Source organism: Gorilla gorilla, chromosome 19, assembly GCF_029281585.2.
Source record: "Gorilla gorilla gorilla isolate KB3781 chromosome 19, NHGRI_mGorGor1-v2.1_pri, whole genome shotgun sequence".
NCBI lineage: Eukaryota > Metazoa > Chordata > Mammalia > Primates > Hominidae > Gorilla > Gorilla gorilla.
In genome coordinates, this window is record NC_073243.2 from 20,772,482 (window position 1) to 20,787,307 (window position 14,826).

Below are 14,826 nucleotides of genomic sequence, written 5' to 3' on the forward strand. Positions count from 1 at the left end.
GGGCATGCTATGTCTGGTTTTTCATTTGCTCTTTGAGGCAGGGATTCATTCTCCCTTCTCATCCCAGGGCTGGTATAGACACCTGATGACTTTGGCTAACCAAGAAATGAATGAAAGATTTAGAAATCTGTATGGGTTCTGGGTCTGTTTGCTCTCAGATCTATCCCCTAGCTTTCTGTGCCCTGCTCTGTATGGAAGGGGGCTGACTTCTGCAGGCAGCATTCCCAGCCTTTTGTCAATAGCAGCCAGTGGGAGGCTCTGGTGGAAGAGGGAGGTAGTGGGAAGAAGGGAGAAACCAGGATATTTCTCCCTCTTTGTCTGCTTTGGGTGGAGTCTCCAGTAGCTGCTATACCTCCTTTATAGTTGCAGCTTCTTCAGGGTGACCCTGGGCTCCTCCTGGGCTTCTTTCTCTGTCCTGTGGCCTGGAGATGGTAGTGGCTTCCTGCTGTTGCTAACATCTGGTTGCCTCACTGTCCTGCTGGGCTTCTGAGCTTTTTCATCAATCATGTAACCAATTCCTTGCATTCAAGTCCCTTTGCCTTGAACAATCTGGTGGTTTCTCTTTCCTGGTTGGATTCTGATTAATGCAAGACTGAGTTGTGAATGTGGCTTCCCTGTCCCGGGACCTCACAGTTTCTGGGAAATTCCCCACCTACATACCAGCTGCCTTGAGAAACTCCTTTAAACACAAATGATGGGGGATGCCATTCGCAGTTAAAAGAAGATACTGCTCCGTTTCTAAGGAAGAAAAGTATAAATGAACATGTTAAGGAGAGGGAGTAAGATGAGGGAGTAAGTTTTGGGGGAAGAAGTAATGATTACAATAATAACAACTTTCAATTATTAGACCTCTGATATGTGCAGATGCCTTGCATACATTCTCATTAATCCTACAAAGAAGTCATATTGTTCTCATTTTGCAGTTGAGCAAATTGAGGCTAGTAAATGGCAGAGCTAAGGCTTGAACCTCTGATCTCACTCCCTCCAGAACCTATGACCATTCTGTGGTGCACACCAAGAGAGAAAACCTTCCCAGAGAAATATTAATATTTTTATTAGTTATATATGCATTTATATATATGCATATGCTTAATATACTGAACATATATATTAATAAGCCACAAAGAATATTATTAAACCAGGTCTTGCTACTCAGTATGGAAATGTCAAATCTTCAATATCCAAATCACTTTGATGATGTCTATGATGCCAAATACCCAGACAAGGGTTGAAACATCAGCCAACATCACCAGCAGCCGGTGTGACATCCCTGGACACACAGATGTCACACTACTCTTACTTTAACAATGACATAAAACTGCATTTCCAGGGGGACCTGCAGCAGTGAAATCCAAGGCTTGATTGTCCAAGAGACTATATCTTCCTCACAGCTCACAGAGCAAACAATGTAAGAACCAAATCAATTACAAGAAGAAAGAGGAGGCATCAAAGGAGGAATAGGGTCCTTGCCATGTGCATGGTACAAAAACCAGGTGGCAGAAGCCAAGGAAGTGAGGCTTATTTAACCCTTCCTTCAGGGAACTCAGCACGGAAGGCTTTTTGACAAATGTACAGGGCAGAAGAAAGAATGTTTATCAAGAATGAGTTAGGGCCAAACAGAGGCCCTAAGGAAGTTGCCATGGTCCTTTTAAAAAACTGTTCTTTTTTTTTTTTAGACGGAGTCTCACTCTGTCGCCGAGGCTGGAGTGCAGGGGCGCGATCTCTGCTCACTGCAAGCCCCACCTCCTGGGTTCACGCCATTCTCCTGCCTCAGCTTCCCGAGTAGGTGGGACTAAAGGCACCTGCCACCACGCCTGGCTAATTTTTTGTATTTTTAGTAGATATGGGGTTTCACCATGTTAGCCAGGATGGTCTCGATCTCCTGACCTCGTGATCCGCCCACCTCGGCCTCCCAAAGTGCTGGGATTACAGGTGTGAGCCACCACGCCTGGCCAAAAAACTGTTTTTATATATTAGTTTTCAGAGTTTTATTTCTCCAGGATCCTCCTAGGGTTGTAACGATGACGTGCACTTTGTATATGAAGGTAGTTATTTCTTCAGCAGTGGTGAGTGGCTTACTCAATCCTTACTGTTTCTTTTCTGATAATTCTTGCCTTCAATGAACCTTCAGCGGGTTTATAGGTTAATCCAGGGCCAAGGAACAGCGAAGAAGCCCTTGGGTACTCACACGGGGTCAGACTTGCCCTTGGGCTCAGTGGCCCCACATCATTGCAGCCTGCAAGCCTTTGCCAAGCTGTTTCACCTGCAAGGGAGGCTCCCCAGCTGCTCTCCAAGGCTGTGCTCATCACTTCCTCTCATTCCTGACTCTGGATTCAACTGTCTTAGGAAGGCTTTGGGGGCAACCCTGTGCAGTCTTCCTTCAACTCCCTAAGGACCGAGATATAGGGTTTATATTTGACCATCATCGATTTGCTTCCATCTTTGCTTTGTCTCCAAATTGTCCTACATACTACTTCCAGATTTTTTTTTTTTCCTAAAACATAGCTCAGACCCTATCACTAGCAAATGCAAAGGCTCCAGCAGCCGCAAGGATCATGGGTTGATTATTCTTCCCTCCTTGAGACACTTTTCCCTCTTTGTATTCAGGATACACACTCATCTATATATCCTCTTATCTCACCAACGGATCCATCTTAATCTCCTTTGTTGGCTTCTCTTCATCTCCCAGACTTTGAAATGTTGGGGTGCCCCAGGGCTCAGTCCCTGTCCCTCCTCTTTATTTCCCTGCCTATGCTCACAACTGTTGATGATCTCATCCTTCCTGGTGTCCTAAAACAACATGTACTTGTTGAGGACTTCTAGATTTCTGCTTCTAACTCAGACATCTTCCCTAATCCTAGGCTTATATATCTTTTCTTGGGGAAAAAAGTTGAATGAATCCAGTCTCTCCTTCTTTCCTTCTTTCATTTTCTTTCTTTCTCTTTTTCTTTCTTTCTTTCTTTCTTTCTTTCTTTCTTTCTTTCTTTCTTTCTTTCTTTTCTTTTCTTTTCTTTTCTTCCTTTCCTTTCCCTTTCTTTCCCTCTCTTTCTTTCTTTCTTTCTTTCTTTCTTTCTTTCTTTCTTTCTTTCTTTCTTTCTTTCTTCTTTCCTTTCTTCTTTTTTGACAGGGTATCATTCTGTTGCTCAGGCTGGAGTGCAGTGGTGCAATCTCAGTTCCCTGCAGCCTCAAACTCCCAGGCTCAAGCAATTTTCCCACCTCAGCTTCCAAAGTAGCTGCAACTATAGGAGTGCACCACTACATCAGGCTAATTTTCTTGATTTTTTTTTTTTTTTGTAGAGATCAGGTCATGTTGCCCAGGCTGGTCTAGAACTCTTGGGTTCAAGCAGTCCTCCTGCCTTGGCCTCCCAAAGTGCTGGGATTACAGGAGTGAGCTACCAGGCCCAGCCTTTCATGATTTTTTTACAGTGTATCCTTGACATTCCTCCCCTGTGGGATCTATGCTCTTTCCCCTTGAAGATGGGAAGACCTCCGTGACTGTTGTGACGGATAGAGTATGGCTGAAGTGATGCTATGTCATTTCCAAGGCTCGATCATCAATATGCCATGCAGTTCTGTCCCGCTGTCTTGATATGCTCACTCTTGGAAGCTAGCCACCATGCTATGAGGAAGCCCAAATGAGGCCATGTGAAGACACCATATGGAGAGGCCACTTGTGAGTATTCTGGCCAGCAGCCCAGCTGAGTTCCAGTTGATAGCCAGCTTCAGCCACTGGACATGGGAATAAAGACACCTCCAGATGATCCTAGCCTCCAGCCATTGAGTTACCCTCAACTGACACATCTTCCCAGCTGAAGCCCCAGACACTGAGAGAAGCGTCAGATTGTCCCTGCTGTGCCCTGTCTGAATTTTTGACTCGTAGAGTCCATGAGCAGAATAAAATGATTGACACAAAGTTTCAGGGGTTGTTATGCAGCAGTAGTAGCTGGCGTACTAGGCCTTCCTTCGGCCTGTGTCTACCCTCCAGTTTCAGACTCAGGGAGGCCTGCCCCCTCCTCTACAGCTCCTTTTCTTGAGTTTACTTTAGACACAATCTTCTTCCTAACAGTGTATTCTTTTTTTTTTTTTTTTTTTTTTTGAGACAAGGTCTCACTCTGTTGCCCAGGCTGGAGTGCAGTGGTGCGATCTCGGCTCACTGCAGCCTCTACCTCCCGGGTTCAAGTGATTCTCTGCCTCAGCCTCCCGAGTAGCTGGGATTACAGGCCTGTGCCACCATGCCCGGCTAATTTTTGTATTTTTAGTAGAAATGGGGTTTCACCATGTTGGCCAGGCAGGTCTCGAACTCCTGACCTCAAGTGATTCACCTGCCTCAGCCGCCTGAAGTGCTGGAATTACAGGCGTAAGCCACAGCGCCCCACCCCTAACTGTGTATTCTTATACTGACCCACTCCTCTCACCCCAACTACCTTACTTCAGCCTATCAGAGGAGCCAGACCAGACACCATGCACCCATTCTCAAGCCACCCTGAGGTTAGACTCAAACACTAGGGGCTGTTTCACGTCCATGTGCCTTTGCAGGTGTAGCTTTTCTTGTCTGGCCACATTTTCTTTTTTCCTCACCTCTTAACTTCTCAACCTGGAGAACTCCTACTCAGCCTTCAATGCCCAACCTAAATGTTTCTTCCCTGTAAAAAAGACTCTAGAAGGCTCCGGATTCAGATGCTTATGGAGTGAAGTCAGAGCTGGATGTAGGTGTGGGAGACCCTGTGTCCATCCATGGGGGCTGTTGCTACCTGGCCCCAGATAATTCTTGCCTCCCTGGACTGTGGACTCAATGTGGATAGATCTTCTGATTTTTCAAGACAAGGCTGAGTTTTTATATAAAGTCTCCTGATTTTAAAACCTTTAAGCAGGCTGGTCAAGCCAGGTTGCTTGTGGCCTGGGGCCACCAGCTTGCCATCCCTGCCTTAAATCCCTGTTAGGCACCTCTCACCTGGACACATCCCACACAGTGTTTCTAGAGAGCTTTCCAGACGCTATAGAAAGGATTTTATAAACTGGGCACATAGCTGTGAACTCCCCAAGGGCAAGGTTGGCCCCTGTGTTCACCGCCTTTGTAACCCCAGGGCTTAGCATAGGACTGGATACATGACAGGCTGAAGAGGCTGTTTGTTGAGTCAGTACCGAGGTCTCCGCAGCCCTGGTCTCTGACATGAGGGTTTAGATGCTGCCCTCCACGTTTTCCCCACAGTGTCAGCCTGAACTAGCTCTGAGCCCTGCCTCCTTCCTCACGAGGTTGCCCCTCTCATCTTCTCCAGGCTACGTGCCTCCGAATCAGCTCTCCACACTCTGAAAGCTTCCCCTTTCCCATCTCCCCACTACACTCCTGTTTGGAGCCTGAGCTAGTCAAAAGCCCTTCTGATTCAAGTGTGTAAATCTACTCAGAGATGCGTGCCTCTCCAAGCCTGTTGTTTTAGCTGAAGCAGGATGCTTACAGCTGATTATTGCATTACTGCGGAGCTGATGTGCAGTGCAGATCCACAAGTTCGATTGCACAATACTGAGAAAATTAGTGCTTCAGAAGAAGTTGTCTGCAGCGTAATGGATGCTCCGTCATCAACAGTGTTCCAATATTCTCTCCGGAGAAGCTAACGACGCTGACAAAATACATCGAACTGCTGTTCTCTTCCACACATTCAGATAAAAGGCAGTGTATCTTGATGCAGGGCACATCATTGGGTGATGGCAAAACATTATTTTTTCTTTATGAATAATAGAAGACATTTGGCTTGCTCATAATCTTTTAAAAACCGTAGTCATAGTAACACGTGTCTTGCCCATTAATATGAGACTTTTTTTCTCCTTCTTAAAGACAACAGCCTGTTTTACAGTGTGTTCTTAGCCCCCCAACAGAGCAGTATCCATTCGATTTGCAACTTGACCGAAGCCAGTTACAAAAAGGAAAGATTGTCTCTGCTACCGGCGAGATTCTTAGCTATTACCCCTGTGGGGTGACAGAAGAGCTAGATTCATTTTGGTCAAAAATTGTAGTTTAGAACAAAAGAGCAAAGTCTCTGATGAAAAGAATGATCAGTGATTGTGCCCAAGTTGGGGGAATGGTCTGCCTACATGTGCTCTTTTCCAAAGGAAAGAACTCAAGTTTCAGGAGAAGTGACCAAAATAGAAGAATAATTCCAAGTGTGTCCAAACCCAAGGGGTCCTTGCCTCTAGCATCAAGGTGGCTCCGACCGGTGCTTGTGGTGGTTACATAAAGGGGTATTACATAAACATGGGGCACGTGTTCTGTTTTTGTAATTGATGCACTTCAATAGGGGAATGGGAATTTCGTAAAAGCAAGCAGGAAAATGTGGATGTTCCATATTAGAAGGTTGAAGAAAGTGAAGTTGATTAGACTGGAGAGGGCAGCAGATGGCTCTCAGGAGACACGATGACCAGTTTTAAATATCTGAGAGTCTATTGGGGGTGAAGGGATTTGACTTGTTTTGTGTGTCCCTGAGGGAAAGAACTGATAGCTATGAATGAGAGGACACCATTAGGGAGGCATATTTCGGGTGAGTGTAAGGAAGACCTTTCTCCTCATCGTTGCTGTCCAGATAAAGGATAGAAGGCATGAGTACTTATGGTGCCTTGGGTCAGGTTCCCTGGCACATAGCTCTGAGATGAATCTCCAAATGCACAAAGTTTATCGGGAAGTGCCTCCATGATCAATATCTGGTAAAGGAAGCATGACTAGGCAGAGGAAGGAGTTGAGCTATGACAAAACTGCAAAAGAGCTTCAGCTACTCCCCTGGGGAGCCCTGGAGTGGAGGCGGCCCTTTGGCATGGTCCTGAATTGAGGCTGGAGAGTCAGCCCTTTGGAACCTTTCACTGACCAATCATCGGATGCAGCTGTCCCCCAGGGAAGTAGGGGGAGGGATTGTGGATGAGGCTGCTCTTCAGTAGAGGGCAATTCCAGGAGAGCAACTCAGCTGGGAGTCATCAGCCACCAACATTTCCAGGAGCTGGAGGGACGAGTGCCTTTGTCCTAAAGGAGGATCTGGGCAGCATCCCACAGCATCCATTAGAGATGGCTGCTTAATGGAGATGCTGTGACACCCTGCCCCTTGTGTGACTTCTCATGATCCAGTGTTCACATTCTCTAACGAAATACCATAAAGTCCAGATAAGACTCAGTTTATTGACTGTTTCCCCATGGGGCCTCCAGTGTGGATCCTGGATGGAGTCAGAGGCACATCTCCCTTAGTTTCTAGCTTAAAGCTCTTGGCTCCTGGGCAGCATCCGACCAATACTCCTTGGTTCCAGGAAGAAGAGTTCATTCATTCAAATTTCATTCAGTAATATTAATTGAGTGCCTTCTTTTAGGAGTTAGAAATACAACTATGAAGAAGATAAAGTCCTATGCCTGCTGGGACTTATATTCTTGTGGGAGAGCTAGAAAACAATACACAAATAAAATAATCCTGGTAAGGAGAGGTGGAGTGATCATGTGTGTATGTGATGTTTGTATTGGGAATTCAGGGAAGGCCTCCTTGGGGAGTGACACTGCAGCAGATTTGAATGATATGAAGTAGTGATGTCTGAAGATCTGGGGAATAGGGTTCCAGGCAAGAGGAACAGCAAGTGTGAAAGTCTTGAGGTAAGGACAGCCTTGGTGTTTTCATGCTTCTTTTAACTAAGTAGAGTATGGGAAGATGAACCTCAGATTTTAGGGAGAACCTGCCTTAGTAAAGAGGCAGCTGCATTAGGGGATGTAAAAGGCATTTTCAATGTTAGTAGCCAAAAACCATGCGTGGTTCTCAGGAGAGAAGATCCCAGTTCTGTTGCAGAGTGCTTCCTTGGCAGTGGAAACGCAGCTGACATGATTTGTTTCCTCATTTGAAAAATCAAGATGATTTTAGTACCCACTCTGTAGGGCTGTTGTGAGGATCAAAGGCTGTGATGTGTGGAGGTACTTAACTTAGAGCCTGGCTCATCATAAGTGCTTGATACATGTTAGCTTTTATTTGTGCTGTATAACTCAAGAGAGCTAAAGAGCTGGGGCTTGAATCTAGGGTTTAAATTCTATCAAAGTCCTTGCTCTATGCAATGTTGTTGTTTCTTTCTCTCTTAGTTTGAGTCTCTGTATGTCTGCTTGTGTGTCTTTCTTTGTGTCTATCTCTATGACTCCTGTACTCCATCTCTGCTCGTCTGTCTGTCTTTGTTCTTCATTCCTCTCTCTCTCTCCCTCTCTGGCTTTCACTCTGTCTGTTCTTCCTTTCTCTGTTCTCTCTCTCTGCTTCCTTTCTTCCTACCAGACTGAGAGCTTCCTACCAGTCTTCTATAGGCCCAAGAGCAGGCAACTCTCCACGGTGCTGATGAGGTGTGTAGGTCCCAGACTTCCATCTCTCATTAGGGAACAGAAATGGATGGCAGTGATTTTCCTCCAGCAGCCAGTCAGCAGGGACTCTCCATCTGCTAGTGCAGGTAGAGCAACTTCCCTTAATGGGACCAGCTTCCCTAGAGCATGTAGAACCTTCTTGGTCATGAGAGCAGCTGTCTTTCTGCCCCCTTCCCACAAACACACTTAATCTTGCCTTGTACATGCCCATATGGCCTCCATGGGGGCTGGAGAAGCAGGCTCTTGCTGGTCTGTGGACTGTAGCAAAGCAGACATAGGTTCTGATTGTCCTTATGGGATCCAGTCACTAATATTCTGGTAACTGTTTAGCAACCAGCTCACCAGGTATAGTTTCAACATGAATGTCAGTTGCTATTTTTGTTTAAGCAAATAAACATTCTATGTAGAAAGCCTCTGTTTTCATCACTGTGCTCCAGAGTTCAGTGTAAGACTTGGCATAGAACAGGCAATGTGTGAATGAATGAATGAGTGAGCAAGTGCTCACAAAGGACAGGCCTTCCACTCTGACTGGTTGCTACTAGGATTCGTGGCTATGTCCCATACATGCTGAGATACTCTAGTGGTTCCTGCGAGTCTACTCACCTGACGCCTTATCAACCCTGCTGCTGGGACAGCCCCTCAGTGCCCTTCTTAGATGAATCCTGACTCTATCACTCTGGCTGTCACACCAGGCTGGGAATAGTGGTCCAAGCCCTGGTTCTGCATGCTGCCATTCCACGTCCACAGGAAGCATGTGCACATTTATGTTGATGTGTGTAATTTAGGAGCAGCTTGGAAGACGGCTGTGTTTTTGCATTATTGAGAAATGGAAACAAACCTCTGGAGCCTACTACAGGGGTGGCCAGCATCCTTTCTGGACTCAAGAAATCCCTTTATTTCTGTATCAGTCAGGGTTTGAACATAGAAGCAGAAACATATCGAGTTTCACAGAATAAGGGATGTTTTATAGGAACTACAAGTGATATAATTGTAGGAGCAGGTTCATACCTCTGTGTAAGGTTGCTGCTTCTGTGTCTGACATTGTGCCTGATGTCGCTATAGTTCAGCAAAGCTGGCTTCTAGAAAGGAAGGCTGGATGTGAACTTGGGGAGAGCAAACACAAGCTGGAAACCATGAAGACACTTCAACCAGAGCTGGCTTGTACCAACTTGCAAGAGCTGATTATTAAATTTTTAGGAATTTTGTGATCAAGCTGTTAAGCACAGCCATTATTAAAAAATTAAAAAGCTGGGTGTGCTGGCTTCCAGTACGCTGGGAGGCTGAGGTGGGTGGATCACTTGAGGTCAGGAGTTTGAGACCAGCCTGGCCAACATGGTGGAACCCTATCTCTAGTAAAAATGCAAAAATTAGCCAGGCGTGGTGGCAGCCACCTGTCATCCCAGGTACTTGGGAGGCTGAGGCATAAGAATCACTGGAACCTGTGGTTCAAGGTGGAGGTTGCAGTTAGCCGAGATTGCGCCACTGCACTCCAGCCTGGGCAACAGAGCGAGACTCTGTCTTAAAAAAACATTAAACTATATAAAGATCCAATTAAATAAATTACATTAAAACAAATATAATAGTCAAGACTCATTCCTTCCTAATCATTTTGCAATGTCTTGTTATTACCTATGTCCTTGAGGTTATTCATGTCTCTTATATCTGTATGTTGGAAATGCCATACAATGTTCAATGATATCATGTTGACAGCTTTAACGTAGCCCCGGAGAGAGTTATTTACACCATAGAGATTGGCAAACACTATAGATCAGAGCTTGGCAAACACTATAGATCAGAGCTTGATTTATGATTTTGCTGATTATCTAGACTTAAGAAGGCGAGGAAGAAAATGTTAATATAGCAAATTAAACTTAAAAATTTGACCTATTTGTAGCAGTTACATTGTGAATATAGGAAATAGTCTTTTGGCATTCAGAACTATTTTTCAATTTAGCGAAGAAGTAGCTTACAACATTGATGAACAAGTGAAGTGCTAACATACATCTTCATTGTTTCACTTTTGTCTCGCTTATTCACATAAACAAAAACACCAACTGACATTCTTGTTGAAACTATACCTGGTGAGCTGGTTGCTAAACAGTTACCAGAACATTATTGACTGGATCCCATAAGGACAATCAGAACCTATGTCTGTTCCTCACTGCCTCCAATCTTGTTGACACAGGTGACTTGAAGGAGAAGCTGGCATCCTTTATTGCAGAGCTGACCACATACCTGGCCCAAGACCTGGAAAAATTGAAGGAGGAGACCCAGAAGGAACTGGAGGAGCTACAGCTCAGGTGTTTCCCATACCAGCTCCCCACCAGAAAGGTGAGCTAGCAGTTGAGAGACATTGTGTGTAAACTGTGACATTGCCTGGTGCTTTTCACTGACCTTCTGAGAGTAATGGCCAGTGCTTCATTTCTGCTTCCCAAATCCTGTGCAAATTTCTCTTAGGGCCACCCTGAAACCGGAAGCATGACAGAAAGGGAGTTCTGAGAACTGTAGCTCTAGCTGAACTAACTTGACATAGCCCTTCACCTTTCCTGCCTCCGGGACATGATGTGAGGCTGGGTGTGGACTTCACTGGGTCATGCAGCTGAAAGGGAGTTCTGAGAACCATAGCTCTAGCTGAGCTAAGTTGACGTAGCACTTCACCTTTCCTGCCTCCAAGACGTGATGTGAGACTGGATGTGGACTTCACTGGGTCATGCAGCTGTCTCTAGGCCTGGTGGGCTCCAGTGCTAGCTGCTGTCTCTCTGTAGGTGGGTGTTCAGATGGGTGTATGCATACATCAATCAGCCAGGGCTTAGGGATGGGCCTCCTGTGCCAACACTTTGCCTTCACCATCAATCCAGAACCTGGAGATGGGCTTTCTGGCACTGGGCTTCTGCAGGAAGAAGTGGGATGATATCTCATACTAAGGGGTACCTAAATTAGTCTTTCTTGGGACACCCCATAGGCATGACAAAGTGTCTGAGCTGAAGCGGTGAAGGGGAAGGAAAATCCAGGAAGAACTTCCTTCATGGAGAGATCCAGAATCAGCAAGTGCAGGCTTCCTTGATGGGCCAGCTGAGTACCACTGGTAAGGGCAGAAGTGGGTGTGGGGTTCATGGAGGTACAGTCATCCATCCCCCCATCAACTGGATATGAGCACCAATTGGCTGTGAGCACCTTGGCCTCCCCTCAACAGCTGGATGTGAGCAGGCGCTCTGACTCCTCCCGATGGGCTGGCTCTCGGGTTGTTTGCCAGCACCTGCCAAGGTTTCTGTGGGTCCTGCCAGCTTTGCCAAACTGGAGGTTGTCAGATTCAGGGCAGTCAAGGACAAGGTCTTCATTTGTTTGGCTGTGAGCTCAGTCAGATGGACCAATATCTGCTCCAGTGTCTGAGCTGGGGGCTGAGCTGAGTGGCTTCAGTTAAGCATGACCTTGCCCAGCTGGTCTCCTTACCGATGTCTGAGCCAGGCAGGCAAGGGTGGGTGAGATAGTTCCTGAGGAAGGGGCCCTGGAAAGGGCTGAAAAGGAGGCAGGAAAGGTCAGCCAACCAACATGACCATATCTCAGGTGTGTCTCACTCTCTTCCTCATTGATGTAACTAGAAACGCCTCCCATTGCTGGGTCATTCCTCCTCGTGTCACACATCAAGCGATGACAAGGGTTACGCATGCCCATGCCACTTGCCGCATGGCAGGTACTTCTTCACCAGCATGGCTGCATAAATTGGTCAAAGCTGGGCTGCTGGAGATGTGGGCAGAGCTGCTTCTCTCAGACCACACACTCTGGCACCTGCCACCTGCTTCATGACCTGTGTCTCTGGATGACTTGGCTTTCAATCATCTGCTGCAGTCCTCCTGTGATGACCCTTGCTCTCAGGTTCCAATAACAATTTTTTGTCCCTGCTGGACTCTGGGCTTGTTGTCTAGGGCTTTCTCAGTGCACAAACCTTCAGTGGAGCACTCTGGGCCAGGCTGCCGGCACTCCCTGTCTTGCTTGGCTTTGGCACTGGAGGACGGCCATTAGAATACAAAGACCTTTCCTACAAACCCTGGTGCTTCTGTCTGACCAAGTTGACCTTCTCACTAGGGCCAGCAGGGGCTAATTCCTCACACAATGGTGGAGGCAAGTAGGGGGTGAATACCCTTTAAGAAGGCAAAGAACATTTTTTTTTAAATGTACAGCTGCTTCGGGCTGCAATACTGCCTGCAATTTCCTTCCTTCACTCCTTCTCTCCTCCTGTCATCATCTCTCCTTTTCTCTGTGAATGAGTCATGGTGAGATTGGCATGCTATGAGATGGTATTACAGTCAGAGGACCCAGGAGCTTCATTCTGTCCTTAAAGTTCCCAAGGCCATCTGAAGGCTCATTCGCTCATATGTCTGTGGTTGCTGCTGGATGTTGGTTGGGGTGCTCACTTTCTCTCCGTGTGCTCTCTCTGTGTGGGCTAGTTTGAGCTTCCTTATAGCATAATGGTTGGCTTCTGCAGAGCAAGACTCCCTAAAACAGTGTGACCCAGGTGGAAGTGCCGTGTTTTCTATGACCTAGCCTTGGAAGGTGCATAGCATCACTTCTGCTGAGCTCTATTGGTTGGGGCGATCCCAAGCCTGACCAGTTTCATGGAGAGGGAGCAAAGATCCCACTTCTCAGTGGGAGGAATGTTGAAGTCACACTGCATGAGAGGCATGTAACATGAGAGATATTGCTGCATCATATAGGAAAATACCATCTGCCACAGAGGCAAAGGAATCTTTTCAAAAATAGCTGAGGTTTTGATGCTCAAATCTTGATGTGGAATTCAAGTGGACTGGTTGCACCCTGTGAACAGCTTCTTTCTTCTACACTTCTTAAGCCTAAACAGCTTTAGGACCAAGGCCAGGAGGTTCACACTTTTCTGTTTCACCTCTTACTGCTCAAACCCAAATCTTAAATCTTATTGTTGCAATGCAAGGAAAAGCCAACACGAGGGGGAATGGATCTAGGGAGGAAGAGAAAGAGCATTTTCTCAGGCTGGGTGCAGTGGCTCACATCTGTAATGCCAGCACTTTAGGAGGCCGAGCCAGGCAGATTACCTGAGGTCGGGAGTTCAAGACCAGCCTGGCCAACATGGCAAAACCCCGTCTCTACTAAAAATACAAAAATTAGCTGGGTGCAGCGGCAGGTGCCTTTAATCCCAGTTACCTGGGAGGCTGAGACAGAATTGCTTCAACCTGGGAGGTGGAGGTTGCAGTGAGCTGAGATTGCGCCACTGCACTCTGACCTGGATGACAGAGTAAGACTCCATCTTGGGGGGGAAAAAAAGCATTTTCCCTAAGGCCTAGGGCATAATTGTCCCTAGCTGTCCTCCCCCTGCCCTTCCAGACCTAGACAGTGTCCCTGGGACTGGCTACTTGTAATTCTTCGGGTTCTCCAGAGGACAAAAGTCAAGATTTATGATAAGGAAGTGGCTTTGGTGATTATGGATGCTGACAAGTCCTAAGGTCTTCAGGGTGAGCTGGCAAGCTGGAAACCTGGGAGAGCTGAAGAAGTGGCTCCAGTTCAAGTTCGAAGACCTGAGAACCAGGAGAGAACTGGGAGAGCCAATGGTGTAGCTCCAGTCTGAAGGCTGGAAAGCTCAAGGCCCAGGAGGAGCTGATGCTTGAGTTTGTGTCCAAAGATAGAGAAAGCTCCAGTTGGAAGGCAGTCTGGTAGGAGGAATCCTCTCTTAATTGGAGGAGGGTCACCCTTTTGGTTTATTCAGGCCCACCTGGTTGGATGAGCCCCACCCACTGTAGGGAGGGAAATCTGTATTACTCAGTGTATAGATGTAAATGTTAATGTCATTAACAGAAACACCCAGAATAGTGTTTGATCAAATATCTGGGCACACCGTGGCCTAGCATGGCCCAGTCAAATTGACCCATAGAATTAGCTGTCACGTTACAGTGTAGGAGAGAGGGGTTAAAGAGCAGAAGCAAGCTGGCCACCATGAAAGAGAAGCTTTTCCATCCACTGAAAATTCTGCCCCTAAAAACATCAGTCCAATCAGTGTCCTGAAATCCAACTAACCAGGCCGTGCCTCTTTCTCCTTACAGAATGAACATCCTTCTTCTTCACCCTTGATTCCCATTCATCCTTGTGGGGAGAGAAGGATGAAGAAAGAGGAGCTTTAGGTCTTCTGCAAGTCAGACTCCATTCATTCACTGAGTACTGAGCCAGGCCACCTGCCAGGCACTGGGACCATGAGATGAATCTTACCAGTCCCTGCCTTCAAGGAACTCACAACCTATAGAGGAAGAGAGGACAGGCTGGGAAGTAGGAGGAGATAGTGGCCTCCAGGCTCCTCCATCCAGACAGGTGATGTTACACCACCATACTGCTCCAGAAACAGCAGTGGCTCCCCACAACACGCCCAGCTCATTTGCACAGAGCATTAAGTTTCTCACGTCGGCTCCTAGCCTCCTAACTACTCACAGGTGTCCCTCCACCTGTCCTGT